General features: G+C 36.1%; 2 protein-coding genes across 2 annotated transcripts in view; both read left to right on the top strand.

Moving 5' to 3' along the window:
- Positions 1 to 17348, top strand: part of LOC307163140 (uncharacterized protein) — a 444167-nt gene that overhangs the window by 97618 nt on the left and 329201 nt on the right. The gene's annotated exons all lie outside the window — the stretch shown is intronic.
- The window catches only part of LOC307166031 (uncharacterized protein), a gene marked incomplete at its 3' end in the record, with an annotated part of 187735 nt that overhangs the window by 33869 nt on the left and 136518 nt on the right, over positions 1 to 17348 (top strand). The window lies entirely within an intron of this gene.

The following is a 17348-nucleotide window of genomic DNA, read 5'->3' as shown; positions in this document are numbered from 1 at the left end:
CCTTACGAGTCGTTTAAGCTTTCCCAGAAAGTTTTCGAATGGGAAAGCGCTGCAAGCGTCAAGACAACCAAACTTCATGGCCTCTGCTGATAGATGTATCATGGAATGTATGTTGTATACCATGAAATGATCACCATACAGTTCTTTCGTTTTTTCTACGAAGTATTTCATCAGCTGACTGCTGTAGCAGTTGTGGTCCACTGCCGAGTTGGGTGAAAGAAGAAGACCCAAGGCAACACTGAATGTCATAAAATGATCGTACAGCTGGTCGGACAGAATTCCTTTTAGTACAATCTTGCCAGTGTAAACGGCAAACTGACGCAGTTCTGTTGCCTTCCACCTATCTATTTCGTCCAGACCTCTTGGTTTTCTAGCAAAACAGCTCGGAATGTCTTTTCTGAGTGCCAGCAGCCGTTGAGTCACTTCATTGATTTGTCCAGCTGACATTCGCACATTCCGGTTTCCTCTCATCCACTCTGTGATCAATTTTTTTGTGACCCCCAGGCAGGCTTGGTGCATATAGTCTATTGGAAATTGGTTAACCATGTCCAAAGGGAGACTCAAAAATGGGGACACAGAAATGGCATCATCTTCCTGCCGTTTTGCCATTTCAGCACGGTATGTCTCATCTGTGCGTAGCGTGAGGTTGTCTACCTTTGGATATGTTACTCTCCCAGTAACCCACAGGCCCTTCTGAGTGCATTTATCGCACCCGTAATATCCTGAGTACTGTTTTATCTTTTTGACCATTGCTCTCGCAGGTGCGTCACACACAACACATCTAATTTTAATTTGTATTCCTTCGAAACCATTGCCCAGGAGTTCCTGAATCTCTTTAATGGCTTCCTCAACAAAATCCAAATCTTTTGGTTTGGAAGGACCAAGTGTCAGGGTCACCGGAAAGACTCTGATAGGTGTCAGGTGAATGGCACAGAGGATGGGCCATAGATTTGCTTTGTTGCTTTTGAAAATGGGCAGTCCATCTATATTGAATGATAGCTCCAGTGTTGTTATTCCATCAGTTACATCCCTTGGGTAGTGCTGCAACTGCTCGCTAAGACTCTTTCTCAGGTTGAAATGAACACACTCCATTCCTGACTTCATGACTGTTTTAATATGTCTCGGAGTTTGCAGCAAGGTTCTTGCTGTTAAAGGCAGCTCTGGATGTCCATTTTGTCTAAGTCCCTTCAGAAGGTCATCAATGGCAATGTGTTTAATAAGGTGTTTTGTTGCCCAACCCTGCAAAAATGTTGCAAGTGAAGCTGGAGACATTTGATTCACATCCTCAGGCCCTGAAGTGCAGTTGTCCTCACTGAAGACATGATCTTCGTTCTCATGTTCTGAACTGCAGTTTTCTTCACTGACCCCATTATCCTCACTCTCTTGTCCTAAACGGCAGTCTTCTTCACTGAATCCTGTCTCTGCACATTTAAAAGCACCCCAGATGTCCTTGTCATTTCTTTCATCCACATTGACCTGATCTTGACCATGTTGAGATGTTACTGGAAGGCATTTAGATTGTTCTCCAATAATCCTCTCAGTTAGTGACTTCCGGGCACATTTCCATTGCCTTGTGTACCTTTGCCTTCTGGATTTTGAGTTCATTCTAAATTCAGAATATTTGCTTTCATAAAATATTCTGCAATAGTAAGTACAAGGAGAATACATTAAAGTATTGAAAAGGGGGTTTTGTTTTGTGCAATTTCTGAAATAAGTTATGCAAATAAAATTGTAACAGAGCAAGTATTTATTAGATTTTTTTTTTTAATTAATCAGGATTTGCACAGTGTGGGCCACACTGTCCACATGAGGTCTAGGAAGGACTGCGCAGTTTGGCGCTGAACTGAATAGTTGCTAAATTATTAGCTTAGATAACATCACAACTTGATGACCGAGGCAGAGCAGAAAACAAAACTCCTGCTTGCCGCGGTTATTTGACCTCGTTAATATTTTTAAATGCCAAGGTTGATACAGGTAGCAATTTTACTATGTTCTTATCTTTTGAGAATGTTGTACTGTTTTGTAGTGATCTGATTTATCAGCAGTGTGTGAATTCAGCTACTCAACACACAGAAACAGTGCAGTCTTTGGAATTTGGGAGAAATGTTTTCAGTAGTAATTAAATATTAATTTTACTCAAACTCATACCTATAAATAGTAAAACAGATAACTTTGCAGTGTTCTCTTAATTTTTTTCAGTGCTGAATCTGCATGAATAGCTTATTTGTCCCATCACAAAAAAATGACCAAATATAAATATCCGGTGTAAGTTTAAAAATAAAATATACAACATGACAACACATTTAGGAGCAGCTAAGTAATATTACTTACCTTGAAATTAAAACGGAGGAAGACAGAGGAAGACGATCCAAAATCTAATAAAACAAAGAAATGAAAAAAATATAATCAAACCTGGTAAGTTTCATGTTGCAGGTATGCTGCATTATGCCATAAATACTGAAAACTTGTTTGATAGTTAGTCAAAACATGTACTTACAAAACCAAAAAACTGACTGTGACTTAGCTCTTAAAAGAACTTTTGGGGTGTACAGAATCTGCTGTGGACATACGTGCAAAAAGAAAAGAAAAAGAGAAAAACAATAAACAAGGCTGAATATGAGTGTGATGGGCCTCTATACGAGTTAAAATGTTTGATTAATGGTTACAGAATGGTTACAATAATCAGAACGTAATGAACATGGCCCCAGATAAAAAGACTTTTGTTATAAGAACGTTCTCCAAATATTCAGTGTTGGTTCTGGGAACGTGAAAAATGTCCAGTTTTCTTGATGTTAGAGGAACGTGTTTTAAAAGGTATAATAATGTTCCTCAAACCTTCTTTCAACTTAATTTTGATTTAAAATTCAACATTATAGGAACAAAGTAACTTAGATAACGTAACCCCGGTTCTCTCTAGATGAGGGAACGAGTGTTTTTTTTTTTTCTTTTTTTTTTTCGTTTGTTTGTTTGATGAGGGAACTAGTGTTGCGTAACCCTGCCGTGCTTTGTGCTACGTTCTGGTTTCGCTTCATTATGAAAAACCAAAGAGGCTAAGAGAGCATCTTATCGGGACTGGGCTTATATAGACATCATAAGCCACGCCCATTCTTGCGCTATATAAAAAATTCACAGACAACATATGTTCACATTCATGGCACAATTCAAACGGGACCAGAAAATAATTATTTTCTCCCATTCACTAGCATTGACGATTTTTCAACCTTGAGGTCCAGCGGGGTTTTACGGAGGGGGCGGGACTTACCAGCTCTATAGTGGAGGATTTTCTTTTTCCGGGTGGATCATCAAGCCTATTATTGGTCCTCCTAATTGTCAATCATTCTGGTGATAATAGTTTACGTAAGGCCGTCGTACGTGTCTAGGTAGTTTTCGCTTTCTGCGCATGCGCACTTTCATGTATGCGTGTGGTGAGCTACGGTTTCAGCCATTCATTGAAGCTCGCCGTTCTCACCGGTTTTTTTCAAAATGTCTGAGTGTTTCAGTATTAGATCCATGAGCTCTTAAAGTTCAATTTAATTTCAAGTTTATTTGTCACGTATACAAATTTCAGTTACAATTTGTGTATGCTTAGGTTGAGGCTCAGACATTCTACAGTAGTGCAATATAATTAAATACAATACAATACAATTTAGAGGAAAACATTAATAATATAGGCCTACATGTGCAAAACTAATGTGTTATGTTAAAAAAATGTATGTTAGCTTTGCATATTAAATAATAGAATGGGTAGTATGTGTGCGGTATGTTTTAAAGTGAATAGGATAAAAATATTGTGTTTCCTTAAACAAATATTTGGCTAAATCCTTAATGTTAAACAATTAACAAAAGACAAAATCGCTCACTGCTCTTATAATAACTTTTGTATCTTTATATCTGTAATATTTAATTAATACAGTGAAAACTACGCAGTGATTCTTTTTCACATTTGATTATTCAATTTCTGTATTATTTCTACTACATGTTAAATTAACCTACTATAACAAATTTTTTAAGGTTGTTGTTTTGTTTAATAAAATTATGTATCTTTGTTCTGTTGTATTTGTCCTTTTTAGACTAAAGAACATCAGTACAGTGACAAGATCCTTGGATGTGCTAAAGCAGTGGCCTTTATTTTTTAAAAGATCAGGTGAGTTGAACTGAATTTACTTGTGTTGGTCTACACTTAATTCTTACTGTTTCAACAATGTTTTATTGTTTTTCAGGGTCTCTGCTGAGTATTACAGGATCACACAAACTGATCCGAAGAGCACCTTTTTCTCTTAGTTAAATTAATACACATCTAGTTGTATAGAGCAAGTGGTGGAGCGTATGGAGATGAGATGAAGATCCTCCTAGACCAACTTGATCATCAAGTAATTATTTTGCATGTGATCATATCTCTCTGGTTAAAGGCTGAATGGTGTCATCTCTTTTTCAAGGTAATTCCCATGCTTCTCTTTGTATATAACTTGTTCCGTATTTGTTTTTCTGTCTTTCAGACACAGAAACTCCAATGTGCTTGCTCAAAGAAAGTCTACAACTCTTAAAGGTCTGCCTTTGTTTATGAGGGAAAAGTCTGGAAACATCCTGAAGACTTGCCTGGTAAGAAGATCATCAGCATATACACTCACACCTGATATATTTCACCTATTTACCAGATGCTGTTAAGAGATAGGTTTTGTGTGATATACAAAACTTATCGTCACAGACAAGTCATGGTAAAAATTACTTTATTAAATACCGGTAATCGTAGTTGAAACTTTCTCAGTGATCAGTTTGACTTCATCTGGTACAAATTCAACAAGTTGTTATTTTACCAAAGCAAAGACAATGGAAAATTAACACTGCTTCGCAACACTGACCGGAGACATTCCCTCTGATATCTAACCTGTTAAAACAATACAATGCACAATCATAAGGTTAAACAGTAATGAAGCAATGGCAATGACTAGTGATTTAAACCAATCTTCACTGATGCAATACGACCAGTTTTGGGTGAAGAACAGAATGTGTGCCTTAATACATGTACGATTTTGGGTGACCTAAAATAAAAAGCATTAAATCAGAATGGCCGTGGAATCTGCTGTGGACGAGTGCCACAGGCAATCACATCAATGCTGATATGGCATTGTTTGGAGTTGGGAAGTGTTTTCTGTTTATCGGTTTTAGTTCTATGGCTGAATTTGAACATGCTTAAAAACATGACCACCTTTTCAGGTGAAGTTACAGGAGCAGACCTTTAGGAACACTGTGGTCTAACATAATTCAATAAAATAAAAAAATGACCCTAATTTTATGCTGATTTATTTTCTACTGCAGGACACGGATCACATTCACAAGGGGAGAAGATGAGGATCTTAACTATCGTTGAAGATGATGTTGCCACTATCCACTCAAACCCAAATATAAGGTTCCTCTCTGTAGTACTATAAGAGCAGATTGGGCCAGATAATGTGCAAGACCCTTGCCACAGTTGTTACTCTCCTCTTTGGCTTGATTTATGCCCCCAATGTGAACTAACCTAAAGTATTAAAATACACCAGTAGTAACTGGTTAAGAAAAAAAGGTAAAATGTAGTTTGTTTAGAAAAAAAGCTTGACCTAAAGTGCTCCGCAAGGCTGATTTTTTTGCATAGTCCTTCAAAAGATTGTCCAAGTAGCTGCAATCCATATGGATAATTGTAAGGTTGAGCATTTATTTATTCCAGTTTGTACTCTTATTTTGTGCAGTCTTTTTTATTTTATTTTATATATATATATATATATATATATATATATATATATATATATATATATATATATATATATATATATATATATATATATATATAAATCTTGAAGAGTGGAATAGAACTTCATCACCTTATAATATTTGTACCTAATGCAAATAGAAAATGTGCTTTTTTGCAGAATGCAGAATATTTGTTAATAAATAAAGTCAGTTTGGTTAGTAATAAGTGAAACTGGTAATGCTGTTTGTGGAGTTGTTTAATCAGATCTTGAGAGAGTTAATGTCTTTTATCTTCAGTTTATCTAAGGCTGTGTCTGAAGTTGTAGTTTGTGTTCTTATTACTCTTTAGAAAGATGATTGAAAGAATGTTTCAGGAACACTAACCTTTAAATAACATTCTTGTAACATTAAAGAAACTGGATATTTTTATGTTCTTGGAATTTTACAAATCAACGTTCCTATAATGTTGAATTTTAAATCAAAATGAAATTGAAAGAATGTTTGAGGAACATTATACCTTTTAAAACACATTCCTCTACCGTCAAGAAAACTGGACATTTTTCACGTTCCCAGAACCAACACTGAATATTTGGAGAACGTTCTTATAACAAAAGTCTGTTAGATGGGGCAAAGCTGAGATGTAGGATGACTGGTATGTATGACTTACAACAACCAGATCGAAGAATACAAGTACTGCTGTCAAGTAATCGAAGAAGCTGAAAAAGAGAGAAGAGAATAATTATTTTATAAATCATAAAAAGGTTCAAATGTATAAATTGTATGATAACATCTGAAAATAAGAACAAATAAGCTATATGAGTTCACATTAAGGATAGTTCACCCATAAATGAAAATTATATCATCTACTGAATAATTATTTTTCATGGTTTAGGCCTACATTCCAAAAGCTAATAAAGGCTCTTGATTTATTAGCATATTAATAGCATCTAAAAACAATTATTGTTATCAAGAAAACAATATTAAAATTATTACATATTTAAATATTATTAAATGTAGTGGTATTAATAAATATGACTGCCGATTTCATTATAAATCTGATCTCATCTTTACAAGACACGTCTCGCTCTCTTTAGGTGCACGCGCGGCGCCAGCACTCACGCGCTCACGCACTCGCAGCCTGTAAGACAACGCGCATTCCATACAAAGTAACGATATTATTATTAACAATGATATAATTTGTTTATTTTAAAGTAACGATATAACATCACAGACATGACTGAAATAAACGTTAACATAATCGACATGACTGATGAAACAAAAAAAGTTTCTTTCAATCTGAGCGGATTTGCTCCCCAAATGACGTCACCCAGACTTAACGGCATTAACGGTCTTTAATTGTGGTGACAGTAGACTGTGGGGAAAAACCGCCGGAAAACCATTGTTTATGTGAAAAGTAGTGGTCCATTTCCTGGAAAAGACAGTTAATCAATTTTATGACCATTTAAAATGTTAATTTAATATCTGCGGCAGTTATTTATCTGGCTATAGCTACCCTGTAGGCCTACCAATAGCAACGTTATGCTATCATTAGATTTTATTATTTACTTTCTTCAAAGTTTCAAGTATCATTTACCTTTGTAGTGGGCTCGTATGTTTTAAAAGTAATGTAGCCTAAATCGGTTAAGTAAAAAGTACTTTACCTCAGAAAAGCTGGTAATGAAAATGTCCAATGTCTGTTGATGTCCACTATGAAAACCGGGTTCTGCGCGCGGTGGTCAGTCACCCCTGCTTATATACCCGCTGGTAGGTTTCGCGGGCATGGCACGCGAAGAATATCAATTGTGACAGAAGATTATAAATATATATTTATTTATATATATATATATATATATATATATATATATATATATATATATATATATATATATAATTTTTTTTTTTTTTTTTTTTATGATGATACCATGATACCTTGCATTACCTTGTCAAAAAGTGATAAAAGTATAAGTCAAAATAGATAATAAAATAAAAGAGATCTAAGTTACATATATTAACTTTAGAAAATAAAAATATGAACTAAATTGGCTAGATTAACGAAATTGATTACAATTAAAATTAAATGTAATTAATTAATTAATTAATTAATTAATTGTGCAGTCAGTGTTAGGTACCCAAGAGGGGATAGGGATGGGAAAATATCATAGGAAAATATACATAATTTAATATTCAACAACCCATAGGTGGCGATATATGCGAGTCGCCAATAAGCCAATGCTGAAAGAGAAGAAACCACTACGACGCGAGTCTGTGTTTGGTGTTCTTGATGTGCAAATGTTTGAGAGGTAAGTATGTAATATGAAATAATATGTGGGAAATGTATGGTTTTATCATAGTATGATAATTTGTGGGATTGTGAGCGTTTTCCCAGAGCTGTCAAACGCGTTTTGCACGCGGCCCTGTTAAAGGAGGTTAAGGGAGGGTGTTTTTTATTTTATTTATTTATTTATTTATTGCAGGATATTTGCAGGTACATACATTTAAGTGAGGATAGGAGCTTCACTCAACTCAATTCATATGCTTATAAACTTTTAAGAGTGCTGGCCTGGATAATTAGAATACGTAAAGTAGGAGAAAGGCCGCACTATATATACTTTTATGTGCAAATAAAAGTATATATGCATAGTGAAGCCTCTCTCCTACTTCAGGTATATACATTTACAATATGAATACATTGAAATTTCTACAGGTTTTAGAATGAACCCTTCAGTACAACAGAAAACATGCAGGGACATCCAGCACATGTGCGCTGCACAAGTGGAAAAAGGCTAAATATTTAATAAGTAATCAAACATTTTGTACAGGATTTTTTTTGTACTTTTTTTCATCTGAGATTAAGCAAAATTACAAAAAATGGGGTAAGCAAAAGGGGTAAAAATGTCTTTAGTGAAAGTGAAGGCCAAGTACTCGGAATTTGTCCTCGAACACACACAGCACACGGTGGACACACACCCAGAACGCCCGGGGACAGATCGTGGGCAAGGGCACCCCAGTTGTACTCACCTATACTGTTTAATTCTAAGAAGGAATTGTTAAATTTTAATTAATTGTCTGAAACATACACATCATATGCTAAATTGAGTGTTTTCATTACACCCAGGCAGGTGCAAACGAAAAACTCTACCAGTCGGAGGCTCAAAAATGGAGATATTGGAATGTCCTGACATCTGGTCACTTCAGCATGGTAATGTCATTGGTGCATAGAGTGAGGTTGACCATCTCTGGGTATGTCACTCGCCCAGAAACCTGAGATCTGTGCCCTTCTGTGTGCATTTGTATTGATGTATTGATGTACTCTAACGTTTAAACCATGATCAGCAATGCAACGAGTGGCATCAAGACAGCAACATAACAACATCATATAATTAAAAAAGGAAATGGCCAAGCAGGCAACATTATATGAAATGTCTTAAAGATAAATAATATGTATAAATGATTGTTACACGATTGCTAATTATTTAAATTTTTCACAAATTTGTATTACACTTTTTTTTTTTCAGTGCCAAGAGTCTACTGTAATTAATAAGCAATTCACATCTCTTAAGGCCCAGGAACAAATTTATAACAGAGTTATTACAGTATTTAATATGTGTATAAATTAAATTAAAAATGTATCCAATAAAATTAAGATAATTATTATAATTATTCCCTCACGAATAAATCTCTCAATGAGTAAAATCGTCTCTATTGTTATGGACTACTAATAACAAGTACATTAGTATTTTTAATTAATCCCTGGTTCTGTAGGGTTCTATTTTAAGAAAGTAACACTGGCTGGGGGAAAAAAATCTTTAAAAAAGACGCATTCTAATCTTGTTTTCTTGCCCTGAGCAAGTTTGTGCTTGCTGACTTCGAAGAACCTAACGATCCTGGATAATCTCAAAGCGTCAACAGTAATACTGATAACCTAATCCTAATTTAATCCACGAATAAAGAACAGGCCCCTGTTTTTTTACCTGTAGATGATAATATTCATTTATTCATTGTATTTATTTAATCTCCTGTCATTATTTTACAGGTTTTCTTCTATTTAAAGATTTCCTCATTTGGCTGGTTTGAAAGGACCAAGTGTCGGCATTACAGGAAAGGCACAGATGGGTGAAAGCTGGTGAATGACATAAGAGTTTTTCATATGCATTCAGCAGTGGCGTAGTTGAATGGGGCATATACATACTCAGTCCAACACACACGCAAATGTGTGCACAACAAACAGGATATTTGACAAGGAAGAGCAGAAGGGGTTTTACTTAACACTTTCTTTACCAGAGGCAGAAGTACCAGAGTTTAGTTAAACATTAACGTTTCTGAGTGTCCATGGAAAAGTGCAAAACCAAACTAACTGGCTACTAGTTAATCCTGTTTGACTATGTAGGTCTATGTCTACGTGCTGAACAAATTCTTGGTGAAACTGCAAATAAACAACCCATATAAAATTTACTCTTTTATTACAAGTGACAAAAAAAGTTATAAAAGTGAAGGAAAAATATAAAAAGGAATAGTGCAACCATTTACTTTCCTTAATGTCACTCCAAACATGTATGACTCTGTTTTATGTAACACAACACCTAAAACTATTTGCCCAGTTATTTCTTTTTTTAATGCTGTAACAAAACATGTCTGTTGCTCCATTTGTTCCTGTTTTAATAAAACTTGTAAAGCCTGTTGTTTAATTGTATTGTCATTTTGTTTAGTCTTTCCCAAAAGACTATAACCCCCCAAAAAATGTGTTTGTATGGTAAAAATCATAAAATCTTTCATATTTAAATAGTGTCCTACCACCTGACTGCCTATCTTTCCCCCCAGTACAGAAGTGTTTTAGCCACTTACTCATGTTGTGCAGCTGTTTCAACACAAAACACTATACCAGGTTTTCATATGTCTCGTCTTGTACCATATTATGCAGTTTTTGGTTTGCTTTTGAGAAACCTTTCAAAGAGATTGCCTTTTAGACAGTGTGTGGTACTACAATCTTGCAACCAATTACACTCATGTTACAATTATCAGATGATGGGAAAAGTGTTTTTTCTAGAGAATTGTAAAGTATTGGTGGTTAAATACTAACTAATCACAACATGATTCTGCACATGTGGATAGTAGCCTAAATCTTGATAGGTGATATTGATAATGTGCTTGTAAGTTTTTCCAACGCTATTCCCCAATCTAATTTGTCAGTTGTCTAGTAAATTTGCTTCAAGAATCGAGACCTGAATGCAGCATTCCCGGAAAATGCCAATATTATCTGCCTGCAGAGCCGGAGGCTGCATTTTCAGGACCCCACTTCTAGGACCGCATTTCTAGGACCCTAGTTTTTTGTGACAGCGCCACCTACCGACTCGGAGATTTACAGTTTTACAGTTTTATTACACCCAAATACTACTTTATTTATTGCAATTAAACCTGGTTCCTAGGAATGTTGAGAAATTATTGGGTCTAGCATAATATAATAACTCAAGTAAAATAAACAAGGAATCATGTTATAGTCTTTTCAGTCACTAGATCGACCACATTTTCAAGTATAGAGGGAAGACAAGGATGACTCTGGGGGTAGATTGTGTATATTTTACAAAATAATATATCACACCTCAACTTGAACACACTAAATATTTTACAAAATAATATATAACAACTGAACTTGCACACACAAAATATTTTACAAAATAATATATAATAACTGAACTTGCACACACAAAATATTTTACAAAATAATATATAATAACTGAACTTGAACACACACAAAAACAAATTTGTTCATGATGTGGACCACAAACAGAACTTCATGGACAACATCATCACTGACTCCTAAGAGAGAGAGAGAGAGAGAAAGAGAAGTGAATTAAATAAGGAACATTTAGTTGAACATGTTCTACTCTTTAATTTTTTTTTCTTAGTTACCAAACAGTGCACACATATCAATTAATGTTCATAATACTATTATTGCATACTGTTCAAAGATTTAAAAAAAAAAAAGGTTTTGATGTTGTGGGAACAAAGGTTCTAGAAACACTCATGTCAATAAAGCCCATCTCAATTGAGAAATCTGAATAGAAATAACATTGACACGACTTTTTTTCTGACCATATATATATATATATATTATATAATATATAATATATAAATATTATAAGATTAATATTAATATATAAATATAATTATTATATATATTATATATAATATATATATAATATATATAATAAATATATTATATATATAATATATATATATAATATATATAATCAATATATTATATATATTATTAATATAATATATATATTTATAATATATAAATATTATAATATTATATTATAAGATAATATAATATATATATATATATATATATATATATATATACACACACACATTTACATATGTATATAATATTTAAAGCACACATTATAAAACCATGTCAAAATGAAGAGACGCATGTAGACGCATACTACACATAACATGTATTGTGGGTAACGTTAAACAGGCTGACTATGAGCACGTGACAGTGAAAACATTAAGATTATTTTAACTGAATTAAAATGGAAGAACAATGAGTAATTAACAAGCTTTCAGAACGAACATGCTACAGTTTTATTGTGCTGTCAATAAGTCAACACAGGCTTATCAAGCAACAGTTCCGTTAAATGAACGTGCTAACAATTCATTTTCAAGCATTAGAGGCTAAATACTATGGCTATGCATTCAAGACTATTTATTTAGCAAATCACCATCACGTTTGCTACGTTAACTTTCCAATTAAATGCATCGCAATTGTAAAAATGTATTCGCATTTGATACTCACACTCTGATTGTCATCCATCTTCGCTGGTCCTCTAATTCGGTAGGTGGCGCTGTCACTAAAAACCTAGGGTCCTAGAAATGCGGTCCTAAAAGTGGGGTCCTGAAAATGCAGCCTCCGGCTCTGCAGGCAGACCCTACTCGAAAATGCTTACAACTAAACACTAAAACATTGTGCGTTAGCGCCCTCTGCGACCTGATAATGGTTATGTAATCTTTTCTCTGGCTTGTGGAACTAACTGATCACAGTTTTGGTGAATATTTTTAACACAATTTAAATCTTTAAATTGTGCAAACACTTGATTTCTCTGGAGGCCTGTAGAAGTTTGTGCACCTCAAATTTGGTTTGTTTTCAGCTGCTGTGAAAGGTTACATTTTTAGCGTGCTTTATCAATTTATTTTAATCTCAAATTGCTTACATTGTATGCCTTATGCTGAATTTCTGCATCAACTCAATTAACCAAAAATAACCTGCAGGGAACGTTTTGGGAACGTTCTCTTTAGGTTATTAAAAAATGCCCCAAAATAACCTGCAGGGAACGTTCTAGGAACGTTCTCTTTAGGTTATAAAAAAATGCCCCAAAATAACCTGCAGGGAACGTTCTGGGAACGTTCTCTTTAGGTTATTAAAAAATGCCCCAAAATAACCTGCAGGGAACGTTCTGGGAACATTCTCTTTAGGTTATAAAAAAAAATGCCAATAAATAACCTGCAGGGAACGTTCTGGGAACGTTCTCTTTAGGTCATAAAAAAATGCCCCAAAATAACCTGCAGGGAACGTTCTAGGAACGTTCTCTTTAGGTTATAAAAAAATGCCAATAAATAACCTGCAGGGAACGTTCTAGGAACGTTCTCTTTAGGTTATAAAAAAATGCCCCAAAATAACCTGCAGGGAACGTTCTAGGAACGTTCTCTTTAGGTTATAAAAAAATGCCCCAAAATAACCTGCAGGGAACGTTCTAGGAACGTTCTCTTTAGGTTATAAAAAAATGCCCCAAAATAACCTGCAGGGAACGTTCTAGGAACGTTCTCTTTAGGTTATAAAAAAATGCCCCAAAATAACCTGCAGGGAACGTTCTGGGAACGTTCTCTATAGGTTACTAAAAAAAAAACCAATAGAGAACGTTCCCAGAACGTTCTTATTTGGTTCCCCCAAAAAATAACCAAACGGGAACGTTAGGGGAACGTTCTGTGTTAACTGGGATGTTAATGCAGCGGTAGAGTTACACTCACAGGACACTGTGCACTTAACAACACTTCATTATTTGCTCGTGCTTTAAAGCTTTGCCGGGTAAACATTTCTTTGGCGTTCTGTTCTGACATGATGCACTTTTTCTAAGCGCGAACTGAATGTGAACTGTCAAACAGCGCCAAACTGGATTTTTGTTGGGTCAGCAGTGGCGGCGCCAGGGGGGAGCTAGGTGGTGCTGTAGCTCCCCCTATAATAGCCATAGCACCTGCCAAGCACCCCCAAGAAATGTCTGTAATTTTTTTTTATATTTATATTTTAATGTCATGTTTGAATAGTCTTTTTCATGTTGTTAAAAATAGGAATTAAATAATAATTTCAAAATCGTGAGCGGACGCGCGCGGGCGGGCGCAGGCGCGGTCGCCGTGAGCGCTGAGCGAGCAGGAATGAGTAACGTAGAATGAGTTTTCGTCGACAAAGCAAAAAAGCTGTCGGGACTAAAAACAGAAAAAGAAAGAGGGAAAAGGAGATGGCATGTCAATTGATGCGACAGCAGCTACTGTAAATAAGTGGATGGTGAAAGGCAACAGGTAGGATTTAAAGTGTGACGTCCAGGCATGTAGGCTACTGGCCATCGGGAGTTCGGGACTACCGGGAGATTCCCGGTGGGCCGACGTGCTTTTTGGGCCGATACATCTCATACATTTTTTTTTTTTTTTTTTTGTCTTAACGGCCCATAAAACTCGTACATCGGCGGCCCATTCGTTTTGTTTTGCTTAATTGGCGGCGCATGGGTTAGTGCCGGTGTAATGCATTGGTTAAAAAAAGTCAGCGTTAGTTTTTTTTTTTTTTTCTGACACCCCATGAAACACTTAGATCAGCGGCCCATTGGTTCTTTTATAGTATAGAATTTTTTTAAAGTATAGAAATTAGTACAAAATTAATTATGGAAGTTTCCTTTATTTTTCAGTGCATTTGTTTTACAATATATGGCTATTACTATCATGGGATGGGATTAACTATTATAACTATTATTATGTAGTAGTGTAATGTAGACTGACACTGTAACTAAAAGAGGTTTGAATTTTTCTTTGTTTAATTTGCACACTGAATATGGGTTGGAGCTTTCAATTTTTAACTCTCAAAGTGCACCAGATTGATGATTGCCAAAATTGTTGCTGCATACCCCTCTGACACTGGGTAGTTGCGTCCCTGTCTATATCCCTTGCGTTGAATACTTTTACATATATATATATACAGTATAGTCGCAGAACGAGTATAGTTAATGCTGGCATGTACGCATGTGTATACTTTCATTATGGTGTTGTTCATGATGGCGTTTCATTATGGTGGTCCACTCCAATGCGACCTCCATAATAAAACGCCCCAAAATTCAAAGCACCTTCTCTTAAGTGTTGAGCATCCCCATAGCACCTGCAACAGAAAATCTCTGGAGCCGCCACTGTGGGTCAGACCCATCTGATATCGAAGGGGGGCTGATAACGCGAGATCAACATGGAGCTAAATGGAAAAAAATAGCACCAAACAAGCCACTTTGAAATGTTGCTGTTTTCATGAATATAAAAGTTGGGTGACCCTCCCCCTAGACTAAAAAAAGTTGGATGACCCTCCCCTCAACAAAGAATAAAAAGACATGACCCTCCCCTATTTTCCTCCGGTGGCCCCTTCCATAAATACCGAACGGTCCCTTATGAACAGAGGAGAAGAATGAATATGCCCTTGAAGTAGGATTGCGAAAGCGCCACACATCAGCCACACCATACGTTTCCAGAAATGATTTGATCGACTGAGCAGACTTAGTAAGGGTTGTTTTTCTGGCTGCACTCCGATCTAGAGATGAAAGCACACAATTAGTATCTCCACCAATTATGAGACTGTGTGTTGACATATCTGGCATATTTGAAAATAAGGTGTTAAAAAAGGTATAATCATCCCAGTTTGGTGCATAAACCGAGACTAAGACGACTGGAAGTGTGTACAATTTCCCTACCACGAGAACATATCGCCCAGCAGAGTCTGTATGTACACTAGAAGCAGTGAATTGAATATGTTTACCAATCATGATGGCCACTCCTCTTGATCTAGAGTGAAAATTTGATTGAAACACCTGACCAGGCCATTTTTTACTTAGACGTAGACTATCCGCTGAACACACATGGGTCTCCTGTAAAAATGCAATGTCTGTATCAAGCTGTTTTAAATGCGTTATAACTTTTCTAAATTTTAAGGTACTGTTGAGGGATTTCACATTCCAGCTCACACAGCTAACTGGATATTCAGAAGAATGCCTAGTATCTTTTCTGTTAGTCATGTTAAAACTGTGTAAAATGGTATATACAAATCCAAAAGATCACACATAAAATCCTGACAAGAAACAACCCAATGGTATATAAATCCAGTATAATCCCACCCCCCTCTCCTACAAGAACCAGGAGAAAACAAAACCTCACAACAAAAAGATCCACACATTATAGTGCTTGTATTGAGGAACATAACTCTAACTGCTAGGGCTCCTGACTAGCCCCCAGATATAATTGGAAAAGAAATATAAAAAAAAAAAAAAAAAAAAAAAAAAAGAGAAAGTGATACAATAGTATTCTCAACGAAAATAATATGAATGTAAATGTTGACCCTCCAAAATTAGTTAGTTGTAAACAAAGTAGTCTACTACCATCCCCTAGAAAACATTTTCTGTATGCAGACAATGTACATATTTCTGGATATAAAACAATTGTGACAATACAACCTGAAAAGAATGCAGGCTAAAGGAAACCCGCTTCACAGTCAATGTCCGTCATCTGTCGCCACGATAATATTCTCTTTCACATAGGCCATGGCCTTGTTTGGATCAGCAAATTCTTTATCTTCCTCTCCGTGGGTGATACGAAGTCGTGCCGGAAAAAGTAATCCGTAGCGAACACCCTGTCGGTTTCGAAGAAGCTTCCTCACGTCTGTGAACGCTGCCTGGGCTTTGGCCACGCTTGCAGTGTAGTCAGGAAGAATTGTGATATGCGCGTCCTTGAAGCGAAGTGGGCCACGAGTGCGTGCACAGCGCAGAATCTCCGCACAGTCTTGATAATAGTGCAACTTAGCAACAATTACTCTTGGTTTACCGCCCGGTTTCTTTTGTCCCGGTGTACGATGTGAGCGATCAATCAGTGGCTCTTTCCCGAGCTGTAGCACCTCAGTTAGCATCTTGGCGACTGCTATGGATGAGCTGGAATCCGGTGTCTCGGGAACGCCGAGAATTCGCACGTTGCACCTCCTCATCCGGCCCTCCATGTCCTCACATTTCACCTTTAGTTCTTTTAGCTCCGATTTCAACTCACCCACTGTACTCTGTAGGGCGACAACCTCATCCGACCAATTAGATAAACCGCCCTCTATATCGTTGACACTCGCTTTGACTTGGTCTAACTCTGAGTGAAGCGCCGCGGTGCTGTTTATTATTTCGGATTTCACCGCTCGTAATTCACTCTTAAGAAAGTCAAAGTCTTCTGCAAGGGCATCCTTCAGTTCTGATTTAATCACCGCTGAAATATCAGACTTCAGTGCTAGAAGTATTTCAGACTTCAAACCAGACGTGTTCGTTTCGCTGGAATTTGGTGAGGGT

The sequence above is a fragment of the Squalius cephalus genome, assembly GCF_949319135.1.
Source record: "Squalius cephalus genome assembly, chromosome: 1".
Classification (NCBI taxonomy): Eukaryota; Metazoa; Chordata; class Actinopteri; order Cypriniformes; family Leuciscidae; genus Squalius; species Squalius cephalus.
The sequence above is the reverse complement of the archived record's forward strand: the minus strand, read 5'-3'. Positions and strand labels throughout refer to the sequence as shown.